Raw genomic sequence first — 22802 nt, 5'->3', positions numbered from 1 at the left:
AGCTCCAGTGCATGCAGACAAATAAAATTGTTTTCAGAATCAGATAATTCAGTGACCTCATTTTGATTATTACTTTCATAGATTCCTGTATTTGAAACAGCTTGACATTTTTTATTGCTGACCCAATTTCTACTTCTCCATTGCAGGCCCAAATGAATCATATTGAAGGGAAGTATTCACTTTTTCTTCTGTCAGGAAAATATCTCATCTGATTGCAGCCAGATCAGATCTGGAAAAACTAAATCTGTTGGCAAGAACATTTTACCTGTTAGGGTTAAAAAAAAAGAAAAAAAAGTCAAATTAACAAATCCATACTATGAGGTAGTCTCTAAGGTTTGTTGGATACTACACAGAGACTATAGAGGGATCATGCTGAGCTGGCTGTATATTGCACCTTATATTCAGAACACCAAGGTAATAAGGTTAAAACAATCTGCTTTATGCTGATTCAGGCTGGACTTTAACAAGTGATAAACTAGCACTTTTATCTTCAAGCAATACTTGATAAGACCTTTATTGCATAAGCAAACAAAGCAGTTAAAAACTCTCAGAAGAGCAGTAGCTGTACATGCTGGCAGGAAGAACAATGATACGTGTTTTATTCCTTTCCTTATGTAGAGTACTAAAATGGTCGTCTTTTGTGGAAGATCTGAGGTTTTAATTGGGATAGAATAAAATACTTAGCAAGAAACAGTGACTTTGCCTCAAGATATTCTGTAGACGCAAAAGGGCAAGTAAGGATTTTCTTCTATCAAAAACAGTTTTGCTGCAACAATTATGCTTTGGATTTTTTTTTTTCCATTGTGCCATGTTCTAAGTTCAACCAGTTTGCTGTATTATCTCCCAGTAGGTCCGTGTGACCCAGCAACTTTTCAGGTATTATCCTCCCCATGAATATCTCTGCTTCATATTATCTTCATCTCATAATGATATTTTGCATTTTTCTGCTTTGATTCTCACCTATGTGAACTTATTTTCACTGCATATTACCAACCTCCGCAGCCCCCATATTATTTTTCTGTCCTCACAGTTACTTGCAACACCTCTTAATTTTGTATAATTTCCAAATGTGAAGTCTTGTTAATGTCTTTTAGAAGAATAAAAGCATTAAACAGAATTAAATAGCCTGTATCTATAAAATAAAGCTCCAGGTTGGTCAAATGACTCCATACTTATGCTAATGAGATTGAAGAGCTGAATGAAATCTCCTGAGTCCCAACTCTGACATATAGGAGGTGACAGGTCCAGAACAAGCAAAAGAAATTCAGAACCAGGAGCATTTTGACTTAAGCAATGAACTTGGAATATCCACCATTACTACTACTTCAACACATCTGAGTGAAACAGTCATTTCACTGCTCAAGCATCAACCAGCAAAGATTTTTACCTCCAGCCCAGCCAAGCTGAAAGAGTCATGAGGCTCCCAAAGACAAGTGGGCAACTTCAGGGAGCTGATTGTGCGCAGATGCAGCAGTCAGCTCCCATCCATGTCCTAAACAAAGCAGCGCACAACTGAAGAAAGAGCTAAACATGTGACTGGTTTTGAGCTTAGTTACATTAATAGTACATTATCACACTAGTAATTGTCAGCATATGCTTTTCAGAAAACAATGTTATTACAAATGGCTTTACAAAGAATTGAAAAGAGAAAAAAGGATGTTTCATTCTGAGACTTTAAATTGATTGCAAAATATTCAGCCAATCATCAGTCTTTATATACTCTGGTTGTTTTACTTAACATACTGTGATAATAAATATCTTTAGCTCAATTTGATACAAATATGTCTTTCCCTTTGGAAACAACAAATAACAAAGCAAATGAAAACTATCCCACAGAAGCACAGTAGTGTTTGAACATCAATTTGACAGGTACTATAATTTCCCTGTTAAGGGGCTCTGAATATCATACGGGAGTATACTGCTGGAACACTATAAGAATTCTTCACAGAAGTCATCTGAAAAAGAAAAGTTTTAGTACAAGTCAGAGAAGATATTGGAAGATGGACTCAGGCTGATGAATTTCACTGGTGCTCCAAAACCATGACCTTGACTTATTTCCGTTTAACACACATCTATTATCACTAAACCAGTAACAAGTAGAACAGCAATCGGTATGAGACAGGAGAGTTATCTCTGTAACAGATTTACTCTAAGCAGTGCTATGTCATCCACATACATTTGTATGTGAGTGACAAGAATCAAAGCATGTTCAGTTCTAATCTATGCCTTCCTTACTATTTTATGTCTACGGAAAAGATGAGAGAGGTGTGCACTGCCGTCTTTCCAGGTCCCTCTGTAATAGAAACCATGAATGCAAACGATGACACACATTTTATTAATCTTCTTTCAACACCTTCTTTTATAATGTATTCAGAGCTTTGCTTTTCCATATTTAAATAGGAAAAAATGGTTTGGACAGTGAAGAAAGGGGAGGGAGCAAGCTGTTCATCCTTTACACCGATTTTTTCTTCTTGTTGTGCCTAATAGTGTTACTAAGAGAGAAACTCATAGAAAGACACAAGCATTTGCTTCTTCTGTAGCATATCTCACTACTGAAGGAACATGCCTTTGACTTAGTTAACCTTCATCCTCAGAATACTCACCACGGACGGTTATTGAGATTTTTACAGTATTTTATCTATATACATGCATCTTATTTATTATTACCAGAAATTTGAACCTCGTGTTAAACCTCGTGTTTGAACCTGCCATAGAACGGGGCACACAATAACTCCATAGGCTTTGCTACTCTAACCCTTAAGAGCCAGGCAGAAAATGACAGGGTCTCTCCATGAAGGGTCTCTTGCTGCAGAAGGCAGCAGCCCATTTTTTGGCAAGGCAGTTGCCTGTGAACACAACTGGTGATCTTCTTTGCATGCTGGCCCTCTCCATCCTAAGACAAAATTCAAAGATAAATGCCCATTCTGATAGTCACAGACTCCTCCAGGAATGTGGCAATAGTTATCTGAGAGATTCTGCTTTCCATTTCAGAAACAAAGTTCTCACCTTACAAACAGAAGCTTGCAAGCCCAGGAAATTGAGCTTTAAGTGATCATGAAAGATCCTGTGAATTCATTCACAATAATCATGGAAATAAAGATTATTTTTTTAGAACAAAGTGCACATACTTTTTCAATTCAGCTGGCCTTAATGAATCCATTATTTTACACAAGTACGTATCCATAGCTGAATAATGCACACAGACACACAGACAAACTTATCAACAGCTTCAGGATCAAGGAAAAAAGCTAACAGAAATTGAGCGTCTTTACCTCTTTTTAAATAACTGAAAGGGATGCTCAGAGGCATATGAGCCATAGGTGCCTAGCCAGACCGATAAGAGTTTTACAGAATCTAGGAGGGAGACTCGTCTAGTTAAATAATATCCCTGGTGCTTCCTCTTCTTCTTGCAAAACTGGGACAAACACACCATTTAGAACAAGACCAAACTTTGCTGGGTGCAAAATATGGTAGCAGTTGCACCTGATCATGCTTCTAGCTGCTTTTAAAAATATAGGTCTTGGAAATAAAAAGGAAATGTTAACTCAGATGAAAAGTAACATATTGGGGTTTCCCCTGTAAATTGTCTTTCTGAAACTGGCTAAATGTTGCTGAGGATTGAAAGCTTTTAAAAATTTAATTTTTTGCATGGCTTGTGGGAATGAATTACCATTCCCAGTAACATTTCTTGATAATGTAGGCACATGATAAAATTAATGCGGTGCAAATTAAATCTGGCAATGTTTAGATTACATTTTAAAGGAAACAAAAGGTGAATGGGCACAAAGATCAGCTTCTAGTGTCTCAAGCCCTTGTAAATTAAGACTAAAACTTATTTTTGGAAGATTATTTGGGAAGTGTGCTCTTCTGCACAATCTTCACCTAAGATTAAGAGTCACTGCTGAGCAACTTTCAAGGTCCCTAACCATAGACATGAAAGGGAATATCCCTTTAAGCCACTGAAGTACTGTTCAAAGGAAAAAATATACAACATCTTTGTAGTAGCCATTGTTTTTTGCTTGTGCCATTCATAATGATACGGATATTTAGACAGACAATATCAGAAGAGAATCTGCTGAATCTATTCTGTCTTTTCCCAGTAGTTCAAAGAGCAAAAGTATTGTGAAATGTTTCCTTTTTCTTTCCCTCCCTCCCTCTTTCTCTTCCACCTTTCTTCCCTCCTTTCATCCCTCACTCCCTTCCTCTCTCCCTTCTTTCCTTCCTTCTTCACTTTGACTGTACAGAAAAATCTTGTGGTCCTGAGACAAAAGACAGTAGGACTCAAGGGAGAATCCTGGCTCCACTTTAAAAGGCATGTTTACATCAGTCTGGAGCACTTTGCTCTAGCACCACTTGGATTTCTGAATAAGAGGAGAGGTGGTGACTCTGAAATGTAGTTTAAAAATATTATTCTGCATTTGCAAGCATCAGGAAGGACCGGAACACAAAGCTGATCACATATCCTCTAGATATATGCAATATATGTTTATACTCATCTTTTTCCTACTGTACTTTTATTTTAGGACACAAAAGTCAGAGAAGAACTTTCCTGGAGCATCAGGTGTTGGGACAACTTCTGAGTGCACTGTTGCTCAGCCACAGTATCTTCCCCAGTAGAAACGCCATACCAAGCTTCTTGTAGACGGTTTCCAGATTCTTTGACTGGTTAGAGAGAAAAAGAAGGCTTTGCGTCCTGTCAGATCAACATTAGGTTATAAGATTTTTGCTAAAGGAATAAGGATAAGCCACTACAGAAACATATCCCAACAGGATCATGGAGCATTTGGGGCCATGAATCATAAGACTTGTATCATATGCATCTAATAACTCACTGTTTAGAAGCAGAACAGAGCAGGACTAATTACCTTATAATACTTAACAGTTGATATAAATACTATTCCACTACATCAAAGGTGAATTCATACAGCAGTTAAGTATACAAGTGACTTCTAATAAAGTGGTAATTTTTCTGTACTGTATAAATGCAATCATATTAAACTCAAATCAGTGAAATGCTAATTCACTTTTTAATGAGCTCCTTTCCAATTTCTGATTTTTTAAGCAACTTTCAACTGAGTTGGTTAAATATAGTTAATAAGATGAAAAGAGTGTTTTTTAATTAACTCAGACAAAATATTCCATTGTATATATGTGACTTTCAAGGCAGTGTGAGGTAAGCTCAGAATTCAGGTTTTACTCTGTTTCATCTCCTTGTGAGCTCTGAAGTTTGAGCACAGCAACCTGAGGTGTGGAGGAGAGGTATCATCTCCCCCTCTCCGAAACTTGTGTTTCTGAGTAAAGGTCTTAGTCTTCCTTTTGGACATGACTGCAGTATTATTGACCAGGACATGTTCTTCTTTCTGATCCATCAGAAAACAAAATGATTGCAACCCTTAAGCCTGGTTATCCCATAAAATATAAATGGGTCATTATGAGCTTCTGCGTTGACTCTGACATTGTACAAAAGGACAGGAAATTGGTTTTGAGGCCCCTTTAAGGCCTGTGTCCCAATTCAGAGATACTCTGAATAAAATTGATTTCCCCAAAGCTTAGGAAAAATAACCCTACTCACCTCTGCCTGTTTGCTGTCTGCAAGTCTGACTGAAAGTGAAAGGTGGCCAGAATCAGTGGAAATCTTGAAGCTGATTTCAGTGGAATATGCAATCAGGGTCCTTGAATGTGTGATTATATGACCATTATCAACTTAGTAATGAAAAAAAAATGGTCATTAATTTCCATTCCATAGACACGAAAATGGCTTTTCTCATATGTCATTCAGATCAGGTCTCAGAAGGATATTTACTTTTGATTTGTTCTGGTGTAATTGAGCTCTGGACCTGGTCCACTGTAGAAATCGCATTGCGCAAGAGAGCAGTAGCTCTTTCTTTGTTGTTGGCAGGTTACTGCTGTTGCCAACCATCAGAGGATTCATTAGAGAGAATAAAATTGGGGTATCAGAGAGACCTGACAGTGTGCAGTGTCTTACTGTCTTTTACCCAGCACAACTCAGCTGAAGAATTATTCAAAATAAAATGTAATACATTAGAGTGAAAACTTATTTTTCCATGTGCCTGATTTTCTCATGCCGTTTGTGTATTAAGATTTAGAATCACTGATTCAATTAAGCTATAGCTTTTATTCATATTTTGCAGCTATTGGACCTGAATTTGAAGTCCTCCCTGGTCACCAGTTAGAGAGTTTTAATGATTGGGAGTTTGAATGAAGGTCATTATATCATATCCCATGTTACATGCAGGTAATAAAATTCCTTTCCTGCTTTGATTTTAATTGAATACAATCTTTCAAGTGAAACATGATATCAGAAAGACTTGCTTTGTCTAGATAGTAAAATAAACGTGGCCTATTATTTGTCAATTTTATTGTCATTAAATGTTTCTTTGTTACAGAAACTCAACATTGTTTCATTTTCATGCTCTCCAGAAACAGGTCAAAATGTTTTGGAAAATCACCAAAACTTGGGACAGTTTGCCTGCAAGATGAGAGTCGGGATTCATGGTTTCTTTACAGAGCAACTTAACTTTGCAAGCCAGGAAACCTCAGTATTTTCACTGAGTGTCAGTTTTCCTCCCTCCTTCAATCCTCATAAAACACTTTGGTTTAAAAACTACCTTTCAGTCCAAAATGTTAGTATTCATTTGTTTTAGATTCTCGCCTAATTCTGAACAGATGGATATCTCAGGACACCAGTGGCATAATGACACCACTATTTGTAGAAACCCTAACAATCGTGATAAGAAGCTCTTCAGAAATGGCTTTCTGCTGCCACAGACAGTTCGACCCTAGCATCTGTCCTCCAGAAGCACCCTGGCTGAGTGTTTGTGTGGCACTCTTGAGCAGGCAAGCAGGTGGGATAATGTGCTCCCAGAGCATCTGCAAAGTATTTGTCAATCAGATCTTTTGTTACCTAATACTTTTAGCTAAACCTCAAGGACTGACAGCTCTGAACCTAAGCCTACAACTTAGGTAATTCCACATCCACTTGATGAATAATGATGCAGAGCTCCTTGTTTATTTGCTTATTCTGAAATCAGATCTTGTTTATTCTGTGCCCCTTTCTAATCCTGATATATAACTAATTGTTGGCAGATGTGGCAAGTATCTAGGGCCAAGAAATATTTGTTTGCACAGTCTGATTTTTGAGTCTTAACCAGTATCAGGCAATTGCAGCTGGTTTTTATCAAGACTCTGTACACTGTAGACAGTCCACCTGGCAAAACAAGATTTGCCCATGTGACCTTCATATAAAAGCTTTAAATACAGGAGTTCTACTCAGACAATATTTAAAATTTCTTAAAATGCCTAATTAAATTAACAAATTGAAATGAAATTCTAATCAGTGTTTATACATGTAAAAACTGCCCTATGGTTCATATACAATAGCGTGACAGTCTTATTTGTTAATTTTGATTTAAAATCTGAACCATATAATAAGGGTGCTAATTCTCTGAGACAAACTTTCCTTTTTGCAAGCTAGCCAGTGTCTACATTTAATCACCTTGCTTGAAACAAAGCAGAAAGCTAGCATTTGTCTAATGTTTGGAAGCAAAGGAAAAACAACGGCAGCAGAAGCAGAAAACAGCATGAATCCAGTTTCTAATATCAACACTTCTTTCTTTTCTGATGAGGATCTCACTCCTTCAATACGCCCAGATGCCAAATTCTTCTTTGTCAGTTGTTTTTATGACCTTCTTCAGTTTTTAAAAACAAATAAAGGATTAACATTGGAGCTAACTTGTTTACTTTAAGCTATAAATTCTCTGAGCCACAGTAGTACTTGTGTTTTCAGCTTCTCATGCTTTTCTATCTGTGGATGAATGTAGTTGACTTGTTTCATCCATCCAAAAATATTTTAGGGGAGTAATACTGTGGAAGATTGTTTATTTGAAGTGGTAGTGAATAATCTGCAAACTCTGTGGCTACATGGTACTCTTCCCTAATAAAGTAGAAAACCTGTATTCATTTGTTTTCTGTATTTACTCTGTCACTGTCAAAAGCAAATCTGAGAAGAGGTACAGGATGTTTAGGATTATGTCAGCTCATAGAGTGGAAATCCTTCAAGCTAATATTACTGAAAACTATGCAATTTCTCTTGATTTTAATAACACCTATAATTTCACTGATTATTGCCAAATTCCCAAATGAATTAAAATACCACAAGTGGGGTCCCAAAATCACAGGAGCAAATAAAAATGCGGAATTTATAAAAGATTTTCTTTTTTATCTTATACCTTTGGCTCAGAGAACAGTCAATATTTCTAATTTCACTCTGGAAAGCTTTTCCCTTCCCTTCCCTTCCCTTCCCTTCCCTTCCCTTCCCTTTCCTTCCCTTCCCTTCCCTTCCCTTCCTTTCCCCTTTTCTATTTGGAGGGGAAAAAAATTTGAATACTCATACTAAAATCAGAAAACAGATCTTTTGCCAGTATATTCTACACATTTCACAACACTGCAATGTGAAAGAAATGCTATGGAAATTTCATAAGGGGGAGATCAGGTAGAAAAGTAACGAAAAACAGGCTAACAATTTAGACTCTTTTTCAGTTCACCACTCTTCTTCACTGATTAAAATACCTGCATTATTTTTCTTCAACATTAAAGAACCACATAAAAATTGTGTTACTTTAGACTTCAGTAACTTCCTACAGATCCCACTAGGTAGGTCTGGAGTGCATCAGGGAATTGTGATTTTCAGGGATAAGCTAAGTCCCTGTAGACTAGTACTCACATTAGTGCCACAAAAGAAGGATTACCTTCTCCTGAGTCTAGTTGCGTAGCCTAGCACATGGGTGTTTGCCATCTGCACACCAGAAAGGACAACCGAGACAGTCAAAAGGCCACAGTCCCAAAACGCTACAGAATTTGCCTTTGGGATGTTTCCATCAGATCATTCCCCAGGTAAGGGAGGTCTCTCCTCCCTCCTCTCCCCTTCATTACAGAGCAGGCAGCGCGCTTTCCCAGTGACTGCCCAGAGCCAGCTGGCAGCATGGACCTGTCTGCAGAGATAGGGGATCCTCCATCTTGGCTCCGGGACATCTGCCGCTGCTCTGCTTGGCAAACCCATTTCTTCTGCCTCTGGGTTGCTCTGCACTTCAGCAGAGCAGCTCTGCACAATGTGCACTTTGTCCTTCACATCCCTTTCCCCTGTAGTACATCCCATCCGCCCTGAAGCTGCAGTAAGTGCTGCTGAACTGTGGACTGAATCTTTCTTCTATTGCACATTTATAGCAAAAAAGCTGATTTGCCATGAACTGCCAATCCACCTCAGTGTCAAGCCCGGCGTAAGGGAAGAAATATTCTGAAATATGTGCTTGCAAGGAAGCATGTTTGTGAATATGATTCCAATATGATATGCTTTTTGAATTTGGTGTACTTTTTGAATATGATATGTTTTACTCCTATTTCATATGTCTGAGGAAAAGGGGAGAAGTGAGCTTCTCCTGGAGGCCTGAACACATTTGGGATGTTTATGCGCATAAGCTGTTCGTCCCTGGGTGGCTTAGCATGTCTGCCCAGGAGTACTTATAAGACGATACACTAGTCCCTGTTTCTAAACCATTAAGTATGATTGTAATACTACAGCATGTACCTTCACTTTTAATGGATATGCCCCATATATTTCAGCATGGTTTAGAGAATTTCCTCCTTCTCTGTGACTGAAAAATGAACTTGGTTCACTCTTTTGCTAGAAGAAAATAATACAGGACCCCAGTAATTCAGTGTCTGACCTAGTGAATTCCTTTTTCTTTCGTGTTTTGTCCACAGTCCATGAAAAATTGATGCTCTTTCAGGTAACATGCTTCTTTTTATCTACATGCAACACATTGATCCCCTTCCAATTTGGAGCTGAGCTTGTTCATTCCACTATCATTCCCGAGGTAACAAATGATATTTTCATAGGCGTGGTTAGTAATCAATATACACAAGCTACTGTCATTGATCTGAGTAAGACCCTTGATCTAGAAAATCACCAATTATAGCTATTTAAAACAGATTCAGCTGGATTAGGTGGAACCCAGAGAAAAACATTGTCTGGGCATTTTGCATAATGGTGTTAAAACTAAGGTGAAATAGTTTAATTAGATGGTATTTAGAGAGTGAACTTCAGGCTTTTACCATCTTTATAAAAAAGCTCTCTGAAGAGTATGATATATGCCTTGAATTTTACTTATATATGTACAATTATTGTAGCCAGATACAGAAACCTACATAGAATGCGGTCTGAATGCAGTCTAAATGCGGTCTAAACTAACATTTTTAATTTTTACTTAATACAAATAATTTAATTTAAATGTTGATATAATTTGGTATATTACAACCTCCTACACTGAAAAGTGTGAGCTTTTGTTTCCAGCTTGAGCCTCCCACACCATGCTGCATTCTGTGCATTCCAGCTGCAGCTATCCTGCAAACGTGAGTTCCTTAGACCTGCACAGCTCAGGAAAATAGGACTAGACAACATATATTTCCATAACCCTATACAGCAACACAAGTTATGATAAATCAGCTGCAAGTATTTAACCATATAATTCACACTCACTTTAAAGACCCTTTGCCCTGCCAAAGATGTTTAAAGGGGCTTTAATATAGCAGTGAATCAAGCCCGGTGACCAGCTGTAGCTTGGTATTTCCAAGCTTTTATCAGTTTTCACCACAGCTTTCATGTTATTTTTAGAAACTGGCTGGAATCAGAACTCTAGCCTGAAGTTGTCTGGGTTTGCAGTGACTGATTTTGGCTCCATTTTCATAATGGTTGCAACTAAATAAATGCCTCTGATTCTGTTCAGGCATCCATCCTATCTTTCTCATCTCTGGCGGGCTGCACACATGGTGTACCCACAGACTTGGTTCCAGGAAGGTTAATAGTCCCCATTTCATTCATCATTTACAGAAGCCACTTTCTCCTGTTTAGCCAATAAATGGCTGCAAGTTTGGATGACACCTCTATGATCTGTATAGAGTTATACAGCTGGAACATCCACACACAGTATCCCTTACATGTGTTTCAGTACAAAAGAAAGGTGCTTTTAGATTTCAGGGATATAAAGGGACCACACAAAACACACAGCACCTTGCAAGCCAAAGAAAGACCTTTCTGCAAAGAGGGAGAGGGAAGTTGCAGGGGAATGGGCAAGTAGTTTTGCAGACTTAACCACAGGAAAAGAAATGTTTTCCTTTCTCAGCATTGCAACAAAAATTCCCACAAAGCCCAGCAACAGGGTTTTTTTGCAAGTAGGGGAATTTACATATTTTCTCCCTTGAGCAGTGTAGTAATTCATTACTAGAGAGTGGCCACTGCTGACCATGGGAGTAGTGGCCTGACTGTGAAGCATGACCAAGGGAATAAGGAGGGTGTAAGAGTCTGAGAACTACCGTTCCCATGAGGCACTCAAAATATGAAGCGGAATGATATTGTCCAAAACAAACATTTGTTTCTGGCTGACAAACTAGTAAAAATAGCAGAAATTATTCTAGATCCTCTGTATCTTTCAACTGTCTTAAGTTCTCTAATAACAGATGCTACCTCTGCCATTTACTTTGCCTTTCTTATAGTCTTAAACTTTTACAGCTAAAACAGTCCAGCAGAGAAAGTTAAACTCAACTTCTTGACTTCGGCACAGGCACAAAATCTAAACTGGACTGAGCAAGGCCTACAGGTTTCCATCCCAAAGCACACTATAGGGGCTGAGAGGAAAACAAAAGGTATACTTGGACTGCTTGTGGAAACCACATGCACATCGTGGAGATGATGCTCAATGTTTATGCAGGGCAAAAAGTCTTCCTAGGAAAATCTGCTTGAACATTATCCCAAGTATTCTTACTAATTTAGTCTCACCATATCTGAATGAATTAAATGTAACCACCAATTAATTCAAAACTCATGAGTTAGTTAACCTACCTCTAGAGATTTTCTGCAGCATGTCAGACTTAATTGTTTAGGGACGTTGCTACCCAAACAGCCCAGTCTCCAAGATGTTGACTTTCACATTCTTCATTTTGAAGCAGTTGATAGGTGCATTTGTTCTATTAAAAATCACCATCACGTGTTTGACCTGCCTATACTGCTAGTGAGTTTATCAATATTTCTTGTTGTTTCATTGCCACCAATGCACTTCCATTAGCAGTGGGCAGGAGGTGTGAGTGGGCAGCTGGCGGATTGGCATCCCTCTCTACCAGGGCTGGATCATGCTGAGGCTACAGCACTAAGCTGAAATACGCTAATGCTCCCAACTGCTAGTTAGGTTGGTTGGGGTTTCACTGGTGTGAGTGGGTAATTAAAAGAAATTTTAGAAGGCAATTTTAACAAAAATGCTGGTTCACAAAAGGCCTTGGCCTCTGGCTCTGAAGCAGAGTATTAACATTACTGATCAAGATCTCCAAAGTTTTACTACATTGCAGTCTGCTTAGGCAGAAGATCTAATCTTTGAGTTTCCTTGACCTTGTGATCTTTTACCTCAAGAGAAAGTCTGTGTTCCATTTTAGAAATGTAAACATTATTAGTGCATATATGAAAGACCACCTCTGCTCTACAATGGAAGATAAATAAACCCAGAAGAAAAGACCAAGGCCTAGGCTGAACCAGCTGCATGTGGTGTGAGCAACCAAGTCACCAGAAAGAAAAAAAATTGTCTTTATTGAGTTATATGAAAACAAAGGATGGAGAGAGTTAAACTAAGAACACTGAATAGTTAAAAAATGTTTTCTAAAATTTAACCTAGATATTCCTTTCAAAGACCTCAGCTGCCAACTTCGCATATAAATATATGTACAAATTCTACAGTTTTTATACATATATATATATACACAATCCTGTGTTTGGCCTGTCCTATATTAGTAAGTTTATTGATATTTCTTACTGCTTCATTGCTCAGCAATACATTACCACTAATGTAGGTGGGAAGTACATATATGTGTATGTGCATCTATTTAGCTATCTACCTGTCTGTTTGCTGCAATGTAAATCTAACGATTGATCTATTTTTCTAATAGTTTTTATTTCTTTACTCCTAAATGCATAACAGTATACAAATTCTGCACAACCCTCCTCCAAAAATAAGAAAAAAATACAAACAAAAAAATTTTCTTAAATGAGAATATCTGGTCCCCCAAACAAGGGGAAACCACAGTCTCTCAGAGGAGCTGCTCCATCAGGGGACAGAGTCCTCACAGAGGCTGCTCACAGAGAGCAGCTCCCCCCAGCACCCTACACCTGGAAGGAGATGTTCGAGGGGAAAACCAAAGGTGTCTCATCTCCCTTCACTTCTGTGCAGGCAGCACGGTTCCATCTGTGCAGTGCAGACATGTCAGCATTGCATTGCTGCTTTCTTCTCATCCACATGTATCTCCCATCCCCAGAGGTCCGAAGGAGTTGACGTGAGGCGGTGAAATGGTCCCTTGGCTGGGGAACCTGCTGTGCTCGCCGTGCCCCTTCCCATCATGGCAAGGAGCCCTCACTGCACAGCACGGCAGCTCTTAGGCTGGTGGTGCCTAAGCCATCGCTCAGCTCAGTTCTGCTGGCCAGACAGGGTGGTCTGGATTTAAGCCAGAAAGAAAACAGTGACAGAAGTACCCATGATTTTTCACATGTAACAACTCTTCCTAAGGATTTTTTAATCCTCGTTTTTCTGATACTCATCTCCAGTTGCATTGTACTTAAAATACTCATTGACGTGAGTAATGCTGTAATGACTCCCAGCCATTAAGTTAAAAATACCTGCATTTTTATACCGTACTCATCACCATAACTGCATGGTAACTGTATCCCAAATCACAGTTTATTCCACCAATTTGACCAAACATCTCAGCTTGGATTTACAGCACCAGTTTGTAATGGATTTACAGGATCCTTTTTTCAGTTATGCTGGGAAACACTGGGAAACATGCAGAATACTGTAAATACTGAGGACACACTAAGGCACTTAAGGTGACTGACCCACTGCAGATAGTATATATAGTGTACAGACCTTGCTCATTGCCACTTAATAAATTTCTGAATGTATCATTCTGATGTTGCCTCAATTTCTGTAAGAATTGTTTAGGTTCAAGTAGCATTTGTATATTTAATTGTGTCACATATCCTTGGTGCTTTTAGATTCAAAACTAATTAGACAACATATTTCACCAGGGTATCTTTCCTCCACCATACAAAGCTCTGCTAATAAAAGGCATCAGCCTGGGAACCTGAGGATGGAAAAATTGTTTTGGATTGAGTTTCTAATTTTTTCACTGGAGAAATGTTAGCAAATTGCCAGCTGAAGTATGGATTTGAAGAATAGGAAAACTGACACAGTGGCCATCCTAGCTTATTTATTAGTTTCACCTCTGTTGTGGAGGAGGAAAAAATAGCAATGATGCTGTGTCAATGCAAAAGATTGCCAGCCAGGTAAAGACAGAGCATTTCTGTTTCCAAAAACATTAATTTCATAAAACATTTGACTCTTCCAAGTATTCTCTGGTCACTGGCAGGAACAGAAATGTTGCGTTTCTTGCACATCATATTAACGAAACTGAAATCTTTGTGTGTAGAGCAGTGTGTGTTCTGAAATAGTTTGAAAGCTTAGCCCTGATACCCTGCGGTGCCAATTGAAACTGGGAGGAGGAAAGACAGGCCACTCTCCAGTTTTAAAACCTGGAAATGTTTTCCTGAAGTAATGTATAGAATAAACGACTTACAATAAATGACTGTAATACTGCGGGAGTTTTCACTGATAAAGGAATGTGTGTAAGACACCCTGACATAAAAAATACATCAGCTTTGGCTTCAATTATTAAGTCCTAAAAGTAACATTCTCAGATAGAAAAGGGTGGGCTTCCTGCTTTTTAGTGATAAATATGTACGAAAAAGAGAAGTGTCACCATGGAAACCAAAATCTTGCCATAGTTTTTCATACAGGCAAATGTTATAATGAAAACTTGTGTTCATTGCAAAAACAAACAGCTCGAGAGTGAGTCGAAGGTAGTATTACAGCATTGTCAACTTCATCAGCTTGAGCCCCTTTGCAGTTCATTTTCTTTTATCCAAGTCTTCCTGTGTTTCCCATCTGGATTACACTGTCATACTTCAACCTGCTGTCTAAGGTGAAAAGTTTAATATTTTTCCAGTTCAATAAAGGAAAAACTTTAATAAAGATGAAAGGAAGATAAGTATCGAAAAATGCTTCTCTTCACCTGTATTTAATCATAATGACAAAAACTACTTAAATCAATTTTAAATATTAAACAAACAACAAAAGGAGGAAATGAAATTAAGGCACTAATCCTACAGGCACAGTTCTTCATGAGTTTAAACTCATGAATAACTTTACTGTTGTGATTAGTGCCTTTGTAATCAAGGAGATGTTTGTATGAGTGTTCATTACCAGGCTCAGGATTTGAATGTATGAGTATAGAAAATACATAGAAGCTCACAGATGTCATTAAATAACATAATATACCAAGAAGGAGAAAATAAGAGCAAATGGGACTGTTAACATACAAAAAAATGCATCCCAAAATGCTGGCAAGGATTATGACCCCCCTGTTTGCTACATTTGTTCAGTAAACAAAGATGATAAAGCAAGTGCTAATTTGGAAGCGGTGTACTGGAGCGGATGTCTTCCAGCATATCTCATTTGCCAAAACTATATGCCAATTTGCCAAAACACTTTACCACAGCTGGGCAGTGCAATGCTGCTACATCTCACTTTATTGGAGTCAAATCAAGAACCCATTGCCCACAGGCAAGAAATGCTATTCTCCCAAGGAGTCCCTTTGGTTTTAATAGGACTCATTGTGTGAATGAATAACCACAGAGGAATGTGAGCAAGAGGCTCAAAATCTGGCCGCTGAATCACCTCTCTGCAAGCCAAGTGGAGAGCCTGGATAAGTAAGTGCCACTGCTGCCCGTGGCATCATTCCCTACCCTGCGAACTCCCATGCTACAGGGTTCTCCAAATATCTTTATGATAACTTGGCTGACTTTCTATTATCAGCTATTCTATTTCTTCTATACAGCATAGGAGTTCTTTGAATTATTATGGGCTATTATTTAAATGCATATTTAAATTCTTGTAGACACGAGATTTTTTAACCCCAATAGACTACAACTGCTCCATTAAATCTGTTTCAGCATTTCATGTCTACTTGGCTGCTGCATGTACAGAACAATCTGCAAGCAGTTATGAAATTTATCATTTTTAAAATTAGATTGTGGGTGTATGTGTGTATGAATGACCAGTTAGAAAAAATATTAGTTATCTGGCATTTTCAAAATAGCCCTCAACACTTCTCTGCCTTTTAAAGACTAATGGCCTGCAAAATTTAATTTAAAAATATTTTTTTTAAGTTTCATAAACTAAAAAATGCATCTAATATCACACCATTCCTATATCTTTCATTTATGTGACATAACAACAGCTGAAACAATTTGCTTCCATTTATTTCTTAGGATCAGCAGCATTTGAACTAAGATCCTATAGTTTCATCCCAGATAAAACTTCAGCCTTGGACCTACACAATATGCCCAACCTTAATGTTATGCGCTGGTTTGTCCCATTGCAGCTAGTATGGCTACTGAGACAGAGAAAGCCACAGTACTGCGTTTACAGCCTTGCTTAACTTCGCTACCAGGACTACTCTCAGCAGTAAAGTTAAGCATATGTATATGTGTTTTTCCAGGACCTGGGCCTAAGTTTTTTTTACAGGACTGGACTCCTAATGGTTTCATCATAAAAATCTGAATCAAGGAGTTATAAATGAAAAATACGACATAAATGTACCCGGAGTGGCACAAATGGCATCATCACAGTAATCACGCTAGAGACTTTCAGGGAGCAAAACAATATAAAATAATTCAAATCTTTCTACTGAGGAAAGAAAAAAAAGAGTTAATTGAATAAAGTACTTCAGAGGATTGTAGCCCACTTATGTTTTCATTTAAATACACATTAAGATTTTTCTAAAAAGGCCAAAGACAGTTTTTGTAATGCCACATATGGATGTCGGCAGCGTATGTAAAATGGAGAGAGAACAGTTCATTCTCGTTAGGTTTAGTGCCATATTTTTCTAGGTAAGATCAGCTGTAATAGTGGTATTTCATTGTGATTTTGAACCATTAATTTGCTCAATAAAAAGTGCTGGATTTTTAATAAATGGAAACCTCAGAATACATGCATGTTCATGGTCAAGTGCCAAGCATGATTTAAAGAAGGCTATTGTAAGTCTACTTTTATTGTTCTTCATAGACCACCAAGATCAAATAGTGTGTGGCCTACAAAGCAATTAGGCATTTACAAAGGATTCTCTGCTGGAATAGCATGCTCGAAAACAAAAGAATATCTGATTTGTAAACAGCAAATACTCAAGGCAGGAGTCTGTGCTACAATTCTGCGCTCTTTAGAGTCCGTAAAAATAGATGAAAATTTATCATATGAAAATGAGAGCGGTTATTGAAATTTTCTTCAGGTCGCATAACAGTGGAAATTGTGTACTTGATCATATTATTTTGTATAGTGATGAATGCCTGGTCCTTGTGCCAGCTGATGACAGCAGGAAAGTTTCATTTCCCTTCCTCGCACTTCTCTCCAAGCTCCAACACCAAGCAAACCAATCCGGAGCCCAAATGCCACTTTCCTCCAGTTGACCTGGGTGGCTGTACAGAGGAATACATATTGCTCCTCCTAAGCTGAAAAATACATGTGGCTTGAAATTATTTGTTTGTATTCCTCTGAATTTAACAGAAAGTAAAAATTTAACAGGCAGAATTATAGCTGGTATAAATCTGTACAGCTTCACTGACTGTTCTGATTTATATCAACTGGGGATTTGGCCCACACTATTGCATCGTCAAGGAAAACATTCTATGTTTGCTTGATTACCAAAAACAATGTATTTTTTCTTATTTATATTTTATTATATATATTAAATTATAAATTACATTTTCTTATTTAACAACAAACTCCTTTCCTTTCCTTTCCTTTCCTTTCCTTTCCTTTCCTTTCCTTTCCTTTCCTTTCCTTTCCTCCTCTCTCCTCCTCTTCCTATTCCTTTCCTTTCCTTTCCTTTCCTTTCCTTTCCTTTCCTTTCCTTTCCTTTCCTTTCCTTTCCTTTCCTTTCCTTTCCTTTCCTTTCCTTTCCTTTCCTTTCCTTTCCTTTCCTTTCCTTTCCTTTCCTTTCCTTTCCTTTCCTTTCCTTTCCTTTTCCTCTCCTCTCCTCTCCTCTCCTCTCCTCTCCTCTCCTCTTTGTTGAAAATTTCCAGAAACACAAAATGCAACTTGTAAATAATTTTTGGCTTGGCAAGCTCTCCTCTGTACTAACGGTTTACATATTGTTCTGATTAAGCAAGCTAAACATGGTACTAAATATGCAGACGTGTTTCAACTCATGATGACAGCTTGTGTATGATTTACAGCACTGGCTGCTAAAGGCAATTGTTCTGGTTCAATATTCCTATTTATTTATGCCAGCATTTTGCTGTAAACAAAGCCATTTATGTATCAGATGGCTACTGACAAAGAGTTTTTTGAAAGCTCAGTCCCAACAAATGCGCAGACATGTATCCACACTTTAAATAAGTATGCTGGTATTTTTTATACTTTTTTGGGTTGAAATCAAGCTTAAGAGAGACATTTCTATGGTAATTCAGAGGTTGTTTTTGTCTGATTCTCTTTCCTCATAAACAGAAATTTAATGCCAACCCAACAGACTGGTAATATCCCAAGCACGAAAACAATGCAAATGTGATGGCTAAGGAGTCTCCATAGTACAATTCATACAGGGAAAGAAGCCATCTCCAAATATTTCCTTTAAGTCAGAATTAATATTATCGTATTTCGTTTCCTTAGACTGACAGTGGATCTCAGCTATAATATTACTCTCTTACTACCTATGCAGACTTATACATAATCTGACTGATAGTTGATATGTCCTGGTGAAGTAGGGTTACAGACAAAGTTCAAAAGCCTTATAATCTGCTGCAAAATCTGTAACTATGTGAGCAGAAGGCAATATTCTGGTTTGCATGGGCGGAATGGGGAGCTTCCATTAACAGTGAATGGCAATGAAAAAAATCTACCTTAGTGAGAACACTTGTGATACTTTCAGCAAATGGGATGAAAATAGACTCTCTCTCTCTCTCAAGCTCTCCATGGGTATTGGATCCTGGACCTTTGGTGGTTACACGTGAACTATTACACCTAGTGTTTCCCAGGCAAAGGAGTTACTATACACATAGGCTTTTCCCTTTTCTAGGCTGGCAATTGTAAAGCTTAACCCATATTTCAATAAGTCACTGATGGATACCTGACCTGATCCTACCAAACTGGTAGCAAAACCAGCAACTCTACCAGTCCATGCAGCAGTGAGTAGGCTACCAGCTTGGATCAGAAAACACCAAAGAGCAACACGCGCAAACTGAAGCCTCTGAAATTAATTTCTGTGCATCAAAATGTAAGGATGTTTTCCCTACCCAATATTATTCTCTTTTGAGCTTTTTAATTTGCAAAATTCCGTCTCCTCTTTTATTTTACAAGATGAAAACCTGTCTCCAGAGCACACATCTTCTCCACAGCATCTTGGGAGGGGTCCTTCCTCCTACTCTGGGTAAAATGACCTTCTTGTGGTGCATGGTGGCCTTCTCTTCCGACAACTGCAAACTTCCCCAGATACCTCCACTAAAGCCATTGTGGGGTCTAACATGCAGAGAAACATCTTCACCAAAAAAGTAACCTAGGATAACAATTTGGCTAGCACTGCTGCTAAGGAACATCACCTATAAACCTCCCACACCAGCCATGTATTTTTTGTCCTACGTGAATGTTAAAAAAAAAAAACAACCAAAAACCCCCTGCAAATCACAGGAGTAGGCTAATTGAAAGCTGTAGCTACTACTGACACCAGGTGAGGGGTCTGCAGAACAAGGACACTTCCAGAGATAGTACAATCCTTTCTCATTTTCCTAATTTATAGTAATAGCCAAGCCAGAGTCCAGGAAAAGATGAACTAAAAATATTGGGGTCATGGGTCTATTTAATGCAGCTTTTTTTACGGGAGAAACTAAGGGGCACATACTCTGGGTCATGAGCTGAAGAAAATGCTGCGCTCTCTGTATCACCATTACAGCTGTATCCAGTTCTGGCTAAGTACATGGCAGCCCTTCCCCATCACTTACTAGGCTGGGATGTTTCCCCAAACAGGCGAGGCAGGGGCTCTCAGCCTTAGCTGCTACTTTGCATTACCTACTCCAAAGCAGTACAGCTTATTGGACAGACACTTGTACTTAATGCATTTCTTACCCCTGACGCATGCCAAAGGCAGCAATAGCCCAGCGGATACACTGTGAATCAGGAAAACTGGGTTCTGCGTATGACCGCTCTGTCTCTCTGGATTCATTCCCTCTCCCTTCACTACAAACGAATAATGAATCTGGTCTTTCTTTCCCCTTCTGTAAGCCCTAGCAGTAATGACAGCCCTCAGGCTACAATGATCCGTGTGGAACTACTGTAAAGGATGGAGAAATTAACTGCATCGAACATCTACCAGGATTTCAAAACAAAAATGGCCTCCTCATGCAGAAGGAGAGGATGAAGAAGGTTTCTTACCTCCACCTTCCTCCATAATGGAAAGATATTTGCAGCCAGTGGGCTCAGAGGACTGTGCAGCCTTCTCAGCCTCCCAGGATTTACACTAGTCAGGGAAGGAGGGACTTCCCTCTCCACGCTGATTCAAGGAGATGCTCACTGCTTGCAGGAAAGCTCTGAGTTTAGTGATCTCGCTCTCCTAGAGGCTACTGGTTTTACCCTCAGCATTGTCCTCTCTGACTTTGAAAACCTACTTCTTTCATCACTTGAACAACAGAATTTAAACACACAAGTTGGCGGCTGCACAATTGCCATTCCCCTCTGCAGAGGTAAAACAACAGTGTCTGATCAGGTGCCAGCAGCTTCATTAAAGTAGGCCAATAGTCCCACAATACGTAACAGCCTACCTTAGCAGAGTCAGGATGTCTGGCTCTGCGTAAGCCATGTAGTAGGAGTATCATGGTCCAAAGTTTGGTCTATTAAACATTTAAACAACACAATTATACCAAGAATTACGACCACATGATGTTCTACTACCTAGTGCCTGGATAGCTTTATGTGCTTAGGCAAACTGAGTGCCAAGAGGCAAAATTGGGAAGGTAGCATTCTACACCCATTCTGGAAAGGTGGGAACAGTGAGGGAGATGGCGATGGAAAATCAGGCCCTTTAAAATCTTTAGGAGAAAGATTTTCTTTACTGAACAAGTAATTTGGAATCATAAAATGAACACCGAGAACATCTTTGCTTTTTAAGATACTGAGTGTGATCTCACAGGACTGTAAATAAGCAGTAACTCCACTGAGATTTCCAGCTGCACTACAGTGAAAGTAGTGTAAGTGAAATCAGAATCCGGATCTACATTATCATTTTAACAATCCCAGTAAGATATTGTGGGGAGTATGTATTCGCGTTGTAACTCCACTTCACAGTTTGTTAGTAGGAAATAGACTTCAGCTTGAATTCTTTCAGCACAGCCTGAATGGTGTGATTATTGCCCCATAATATTTCCTTACAGTGCCTTCTTGCTGAATTCACAGTAATTTGTGCTACAGTATCTTTTCCCATAACTTTCTGGCTTTTTTTCATATCCTAATTTTGGCCAGGTTGTATCACCCTACTGCTACTGACACAAACCCCTTTGTTTCCCCCCACTGGTGCACAGTGCCTACCTCTCTGTTTAACGGGGGAATCTCCTCCCGTATTCTGACTTCCTTCAGCGTGATACTGGCATTGATTTGCTGCAGTATGTTCTTCTGCATGCAACTCCCTGCGCTAAGAAGATGCTCTCCACCTTTCTTCCACCACCCTTCTTGGAAACTGGAAAATTCTTTCTATCCCATGGATATTTATATAGCCTTCTAGCTGATACCAATGTGCTTTGCCGTACTTTCTTCAAACATGGTTTGCCTTGTTTATGGGGATGGGATTCTGTTTGCATTTCGTTCAATTTTCTTCATGTCCTTTGCTTTTATTAATCAGAAGAACGTAACTTTATGTAAGTTGGATGATGTTGTGTTTCATCTGTGTAGCAAGTATGAGGGAAGCAACATCCTACAAGAATTTAAAACAGTAAGAACATGGTAAACAAAGACGTTTGATTTTTTTTTTTTTTATAATAAGGTTACAATAAAAAAGATGACTACCACAGTTAATGTTCCATTTTTTATTGAATAAAAACGCATGACAAAGTGGAAGTAGTTATACGCTAGAACTTTATTGCCTTCCCCCCCCAAAAAAAAGAAATAGAAATGAATGTAAAAGGGTTCACGTTTGCAATTATGGGATCTAAGTATATACCAGATCCTAGGTGTCCTCAGGAGAGTTTGAACTATCGTGCTGCCTGCCTCTCAGTAGTAGGGCACTTTTTACCATAGCATATTGTTTTGTCTGGTCAAATTCTCAACCTTTTGGAAGCCAAGGTGAAAGCTCAAACTTCTTTGCTAAAGTATATCCATTGTGTATTAAAATATCCAGGATGATTCATTCAGTCAACCCAACATCCACTCATCAGCAGGAGAACAAGCTAAGGAGGCATTATATCTTTCTCCAGCACACCACTTAAGGTGAGGCATTCCAATCTAAAAGGCAGAATTGTTCCGTTGAGTAAAATAATTAACGAGCGCGGGAGCGGGAAAGCTGAAACGAGAGAGACCTCTAGTGGCGGGAGCACCGCGCCCTGGCCGGGAAGGGCCTTATTGTCCTCGCCCCGCACCGCTCCCCGCCGCGCCCCG

This window comes from Pygoscelis adeliae, unplaced genomic scaffold (assembly GCF_000699105.1).
Source record: "Pygoscelis adeliae isolate BGI_AS28 unplaced genomic scaffold, ASM69910v1 Scaffold24, whole genome shotgun sequence".
Classification (NCBI taxonomy): Eukaryota; Metazoa; Chordata; class Aves; order Sphenisciformes; family Spheniscidae; genus Pygoscelis; species Pygoscelis adeliae.
This window is presented reverse-complemented; position numbering follows the sequence as displayed.